Source organism: Marmota marmota, unplaced genomic scaffold (genome assembly GCF_001458135.2).
Source record: "Marmota marmota marmota unplaced genomic scaffold, marMar, whole genome shotgun sequence".
Taxonomy (NCBI): domain Eukaryota; kingdom Metazoa; phylum Chordata; class Mammalia; order Rodentia; family Sciuridae; genus Marmota; species Marmota marmota.
This window is the reverse complement of record NW_026000211.1, coordinates 39,561,214-39,568,945: the sequence shown is the minus strand read 5'-3', so window position 1 is coordinate 39,568,945 and position 7,732 is coordinate 39,561,214. Positions and strand designations below refer to the sequence as shown.

At 32.0% G+C, this 7,732-nt stretch overlaps 1 protein-coding gene across 9 annotated transcripts in view; it reads left to right on the top strand.

Moving 5' to 3' along the window:
- The window catches only part of Pcdh9 (protocadherin 9), an 854,885-nt gene that overhangs the window by 194,439 nt on the left and 652,714 nt on the right, over nt 1-7,732 (top strand). The window lies entirely within an intron of this gene.

Sequence of the window (7,732 nt, the reverse complement as noted above, 5' to 3'; positions counted from 1 at the left end):
CAATGTACTAATGAATCACATACAAAATAAACACTTCTAATTCTCCAGTGCATTAGCTAGGCAAATATTTACACATTTTTTTTAAAAAAGAAAAATGCCCAAATAATAATAATAATAATAAAAATAACACAGTATGAATTATATTATAAATACAGACTAATGGACATTTTGGGGTTAGTGCTATTTGAGTTGTAGATAGGAAAAGAGTTAAAATTTCTGGAAGAAATTATTACTGTGGAAAATGCAGATAATTTTTAACTTCATTATCTATATATATATACATATATGTGTATATATATACATATATATGTATATTTTAATTTTCAGAAATAACCTGTTTTCTTGTCTGTTTGCTCATTACAAAAATTATGGATGTTTCCAACTGTAGATTATACTGTGCTTTCATTATTGGTTCCTTTCTTAACACCTTCTTTCAAAATCATTTATGACTAGAAAAAAATGAAGCAACATTACAGCTATCTCAAAGCTTTCTATAAATGGTTTGATTTTTCACTCATTTATGCTTTGAATGCAAACTTACTTTGAGGCAGGAATTCTTTCTCTTTATTTTATTCTGAAAATGTCACTTTTGAAACTGTAGCATATAATTATAGGACTAGTTATTCTAAATTTCCTGTATCAGTGTTACTAGAAGTGTGAACAGATTACTGTGAATGACTTGTTTAAAATATGAAATAAACAAACTGACTTTAACTGATTTTAGATTTTCATAGAGCTACTCATTTTTATTTCAATTTAAAAAAAAATAGCTTTCTAAGTCATCAGGTAGCAACTTGACTCACAATGAGAGAATGATAAAGGTGAACTTTGGATACATGGAGTAAGAAACTCATAACCTCCAATGTAGAGGTACGTTTGTGAGTCAACTTTCTCTCATTAAGACAAACTCCTGAGAAAATTAGCTTAACAAGAGAAAAGATTCATTTTAACTCACTGTTTTGGAGGTTTTAGTCTACAGTGGGTTGGGCAGTTGCTTTTGGACTTGCAACTCACCATTTTGGGAATGTGTGGCACAGCAAAAGACTCCCATCATCCTGGTTAGGAAGCCCAATATGAATGTGAAATTGGGGTTGGTCCCACTATCTCCTTCAAGGACACACTCCAATGACCCCTTCCCTCACCTCCTAATAGTGCCCCTCTGGAGACCAAGTCTTTGACACATGGACCACTAAGAGACACAGGAGATTCAAACTATAACAAGGTGCTAAGGAGAGACGAAGAGCAAACTGTTCTTTTAAGGAGGAGTGGGCCAGAGACTACCTTCTAACAGAGATTTTCCCTTTATGTCCCTTAAAGGTGGCTACTCTAGGAAAGAATTCTGAGTCTTTAAGATTCTTCTAAGTATACTGAATTGCTATAACAAACATTGAGTACCACTATGCCCATTGTGTCCAGTGAAAGTGTTTTACCATTGGTTCAAAACACAGTTTTGGAACAGGGGATGCTTGGGACTACATTTCTTCATCTTTTTCATGCAAGATAAAATGTAGTCTATTTCTGATATTTGGGTCACTTAGCAAGAAAAACAACTTGCTAAAATCTTGCTGTGATATATATTTTCTAAGACTTTTTCTGCTAATTTTTACAATAGATTTGACAGGATGATAAAGGATTTTGACTTATTTTGCAAAATATTATTTATTAAATTGAGAGACTTACCTGGACAGATTGAAAGCATAGTAATAAAAAAGAAACTTCAAAAATTTGAATTTGAGTATAGAAAAAGCATAATAAGAGGTTGCATTAAGTGAGAATTATTATTTATGTTTAAATGTTCTCACCAGAATTTTGATGTGTTTTCTTGATTGGGAGAAATGATGAGTAAACATAGTTCTATAATGCATATTGATCATTCAAAAGCACATCGAAAACTAAATGGCAAAACAACTTAGTCAAGGCTCTTAAAACATATCCAGGGAATTATGCCAGTAAAGGAAGCTGCTTTCTAGGGAACACTGGGATATTAGCTTTCGAATGAAGAGGTTAACCACTGAGGAGCTCTTTATATTAGATATTAAAAAAGAAGAAGAAGAAGAAGAAGAAGAAGAAGAAGAAGAAGAAGAAGCTGATGTGATAAAGTAGATAAAAATTCTCCATGACTGGGGAGAGGACTGGTAGGACAGGATAGTTATATTTTCAAAATAATTGTAGGATATTTAAAGAATTAAAAAGTTAACAAGTATGAATAACTGTAAGTTTTCATTAATATTCTTTTAAAGTCACTATATTTTTTTTATGCTGCTTACTTTGTGTGGCTTTTCACATTAAGTCCCTTATAATAAAAAGTTGCAAGATAATATCTCTCTCTACTGGTTTTTCTTTTCCTTTCTGATGAGAGGAAGTATCCAAAAAACATTTTTAAGTATTTCATCAAATTTTTTTTTTCATTGTCTTTCTTGGCTTGCTATTATGTGTTCATTGATGGCAGATCATTGTTTTCCCTCATACACAGTATTCAAGTTAAAGTACTTATTGACTAAATTAAGAAACTGAGGTGGGTGTATTAAGATCTTTATTTAAAATTACAAGTTCATAAAGGTTATCTTTGGAAGCAAATGTGATTTAAAGCTCATATAATTTCCCCACAATTATCTTTTAGACACAATTTAGCTCTAGTTGTATACATTAATTTAATAAAGGATAAGAACTTTGAAGTTGCAAAATATATATGCCTCTGGTATTTAAATTTGTGGGTGATTCATCAAATTTAATGTTTTTAATTCTAACATATCTGTGTGTGTAGTGTAAATAAATATACTATTGAATTAACATTCTCCAATGTGTAGAAGAGATCATATTAGCAAAATATTTAGGAAAAACGCATAATTGAGAAAATTTAAGAAAAGTAAGCTTTAAAAATCACAGACCCATAAATCTTGATTAAATAACTTTTAAACATCATAATTTTTTATCTAAATGCATCACTTTAAAAACAAGTTTATTATGGACATATAGTGCTTTACTCCTTTAAAATGCAGAATAACTATTATGAAAGAAAATGTGGTTATTATTTTTGAAGGATAGAAGCACAAAAGAAAGAGTATAGGCACAAATTTATGTAGACAGTAAAAATCAAAATAATTACATCTCTCTCTCTGTGTGTGTGTTGTATATGCTTTAAGTTTCTTCATTTTGGAAACTTAATATTATTTTATTGATGTATAACTGACATTGAATAAAATAAAATGCATATATTTGAAATGCAACTTGATATGCTTTGATATGTGGGTACACCTGTGACAGTTTGCCTACAACCAAGCTGTTACACATATTGAACACGAGCAAAAGTTTATTCAAGCTTCCTAACCACTCCCTCTTGCCATTCCCCAGCAATTTTCAATCTATTTTTTTCTGAAATGGGAAATGGCTTCTAATTTAGCACATAGCAGATATTCAACAAATGAAAATTAAGTATATCAATATTAAGTTTATGCTGTGAATCCATTATTTTCAGAAAGTATAATTTGGTTAATATTTTTCTGCCAGTGGCATGATCATAATTATATATTTTGTATGTTTTCCTGCAGTCTAGAGAGAAAAGAAGATAAAACAAAATAAAGGGGCTTTCTCAATAGCAGTAGAAGCTTCTGAATACTCAATACAAAGAAAAGAAACACATTCATTTAATTTTTCTGGGACATCCTACAAATTATACTAGAAGTGACCTGTTTGATGTTTCTTTAAACTTGGCAACTATTCTAATAAGGACCTGCACCAGATACCCTGAATTTTCCCAGGAGAATTAAATAGTAACATAAGAGTTATTCTTCCCTAACATAAATGTAACACACACACATACACATACCCCACATATTCACTGTACATTTTGCTGATGTAGAAAATGTATCAATCACAATTTATAAATCATAACATGCACTACATGGTAAATTCCACATAACTGATTAGCTTTTTAAAATTTTTTTTTAGTTATATGTGGACACAATATCTTTATTTTATTTTTATGTGGGGCTAAGGATCAAACCCAGTGCCTCATGCATGCGAGGTGAGCACTCTCCCTCTGAGCCACAATCCCAGCCCAATGATGAGTTATTATAGAATGCTTTGCTTTGTTAATTGGCAGAAAATCACAAATTAGTACATTTTTATACATGTTGGCTATATTTTCATTTATGTTAGCAAGTAAAATGACAAAAATGAAGGTGTCTTTGAAAACTTTATTCATTCTTCAATGATGTAAGAACTTCTTTGTTTAACCATGCGATTGTTTTTCAAATATTGAAGATTGTTATCTCAATTTATAGTTGTTATTTGCAATGTTACAGTTATAGACTTGAAATATTTCAAAGTTTATTCTGCATTATTAATACTTTTTTTTCACTGTCTTAGTCTGGATAATAAACAAAGCCATAAATAAAACCCTACCATGCAGTGTTTGCCTTTTTTACGTGTAAGTAAACTGGGACCTGTTGCAAGCTACCAATACAGTATCCCTCAATGTGGAACTCAGAAAGGATGCACACAGCATATCAAAATATACCATTTCTACCATGCAGAAAGCACCGATGGAAAAAAGAATTCAAGAGCATATATGAGCCAGGTTTGGTGGCACATGCCTGTAATCCCAGCAACTCAGGAGCCTAAGGCAGGAGAATAGCGAGTTCAAAGCCAGTCTCAGCAAAAATGATGCACTAAGCAACTCAGTGAGACCCTGTCTCTAAAGAAAATACAAAAGAGGGCTGGAGATGTGGTTCAGTGGTTGAGTACTTCAATCCCAGGTACCCTACCTGACAAAAAAAGACCAAAGATGAAAATAAAAGAAATAAAACTTATTAAATTATAAATTCATATATATTAATTTTCATAATGGCTACATTTAATAAATGTCTTACAAAATTCCTGAAAATTTAAGGCATGTTAACAACCATGATACATCATTACCCATAGAGTACATAGATACATCATTACCTATATAATCCAAACAGAGGAACTGTATCCAATGGCTGTTCAATATTATCATAGTTAACTTAAGTCTGAAACAAATTTTTGCTTCCTAGTGATCACCTGCTTTGGGTCAATTTTTGGTAATATCAATTTAAAATTTCAAGGGACTGTCAAGTTCTATACCTATTGATCTAAATGACCAAGGGTTATCCCATTGTCTCTTTAAGTTAGAATATAGTGATTTAAAGTGAATTTGCCAAATCGACTTCTACTCACTTCCTGATAAAGAATACAGACCAATACTTGGACATACAGTCTCCTGAAGGTTTCACTTTTCAGAGGTGCTGAGAAATGAAAAATGATGGCAACCAGAGCTTCTACTCCTATCAATACTTTTTCTTATTTTCCTCTTGCTTCTCTTTCTTGTCTTCTTTTCTATGTTCTAGATGAATGCCTTATGATATGGAATGTCCTTATAATTGTTAAAATACAATCAATTTTTTTAAAATTCTTCCTGATAGACTCTGTGCTTTAAGTTATATTCAAATACGCATTCTTCCCAGAGACACTATTAGTTGTGTTTCCTAACTACATCCCCCCCCCCTTGTTGGCTGCTCGTAGCCATGGCAACAACCACTAGTTAGCCATCATGAGCCTATCCATCTAAGAGCTTTGGAAAGGCTGGTCAAATGCCAGGAAAATGTGTTGATTCAAAACTTCAGGAGTGTCCACTTACTTGTCCAATCTTTGATACAAATTCAGAGTTCTTTGCTCTGTTTGCTTCCCTTCAGGCAAACTATCTTTTATTTACTTGTTTCAAATTCTTGACTATGTGGTGTCACTTTGAGTAACTGTCAAAATGAAAAAAAAAAAAAGATTCAAAAATGTTTCTATTTCGTGTGCTTTCCTATTTCCTGGAAGTTGATTATGTTAGCATATATGAGAGGCAGTTTTACTATAGAATTTCTGGTATGTCTTTGAAGTTCAGAAATTGTGTTACAAAGGATGCTAATGTGATTGCTTTTTATGGGTAAAGAAGAGCAAATGACAGTTGGTGGAATAAAGAGAAAGGAGTGTAGGACTGGAGGACTAATTAAGAACAGGTGCTGATCATTTTTGCCTAGAATAAGTAGTGTAACTATAAACAAATGTTCTTATAAAAGAAAAGCTCAAAGCTTAAAAGGTTAAAAGCAAGGTTTTCCATGACAGTTTCCTTAAACCCCTTGCTGAAAAAGAAATGTTGCTGTAAAACAGAAATTTCACGGTGGTTAAAAGTGGTTGGTTGCAAATAAGAGCCGAAAGAGAAAACTGCATTGCAGTGATTGATTTGATTTGGTGAATAAATTGCTATTTTCAGATTCAATTTGTATCAATAGGCAAAAGTTTGTACACCTGCAGAACCTGTCACAATCGGTATCCAGGACTCTGATGCAACCAATCTTAAACCATCGGTTATCTTTTGACAATAATCACGCCCCTGTTCCTGAAGCCCTACCATGGGAAAGAAGCCTTTGATGTCTGATGGTCAAGGAACATTCTTTTCTTTCTCTAATGGAAAGAACACCACAATTTATAAATTTAGATAATATTATAGGTATCATAGAAAATTCTGCCTGTTTTTAAAATACCTGAGAATTTTGAATTGCTAGAAAGAGTCACCTTTATTAAACGTAACTAAATATTGAAAGTGCAAGATAGTATTTGTTTAAGAAAGTAAAGAAATTATGTTTTGGTTATTTAGAACACCCAATGTAATAGGTTGAATTAAATAAATATTCGTGAAAATCACTTATAGTTCCTGTCTAAGAAGAAAAGGAGTGAAGTACTTTTATGTACTTTTAACATTCAGAAGTGAAGGTTGGTTTTTAATAACTCAGTCTTCTGAGGTTTTATTTCAATGTTCAAGTACCTAATTAAAGACCTCCTTGTCTACCCTATGAAGGGCTGGAACATTCTTATAAAATGAAGAAATCTTCCATTGTAAGTCCCTACTGCACACAAATTAATTGCTTCTTAACATATTTTCTAACCTTTCACATGATAAATATTTTAAAAATCCAAGCAATGTACACACATGTATACATATAATAAATTTATGTATGTCTATTACAAATAGACATACATACATTTATATATAATATGTGTATATGTAGAGGACAAAATAATTTACCTTTCGTAATGACTGTAATTGGTATAAAAAATACTATCTCATATCCTCGTATATTCAAAGACACATATAAACTTTTAAACCCAGAGGTATAAGAGGAAAAATACGTAATTTATTTCAATGATACTTTTCTGGTATCAAAAACTTTTATGGGCACTTGAATATAATAAAGGTATAATACTTGTCGTGTAAGCATTCATTCAAGTATTTAATGATATCTTTTTCCATGTTACATTCATTTATTAAATATTCTTTGAGTGCCTGGCACTTAAGGCCTTGGTAGGTGAGAGAGGAGCAACTATGAGTGGTTTCGGCAGAATTCCACTTAATCTTCTAAGAGGGCTTGCAAGGTAGAGCAAAATATGCTTTTTCTTCTGCTACTAGTTGCACAGGCTAGTAATATAACATGAGCAGTTGTCACTTTGCTTCTTGAGTTTGAAGCTTGACTAGGTCTGCATTGGGTGTCTGAGAATGAGTTGTACACAGAGTGACAAGAAATGTAAGGAGAGACTGAAGCCTAAACTATGGAAAAGGAATATGTTCTTTACCTCACATAGAGAAAGCAAAAGAAAGATAGAAAAGCCAACATATAAAGTAGATATTTATGTAATAAAGAAATTGCCTTTAATTGCATACTTTCTT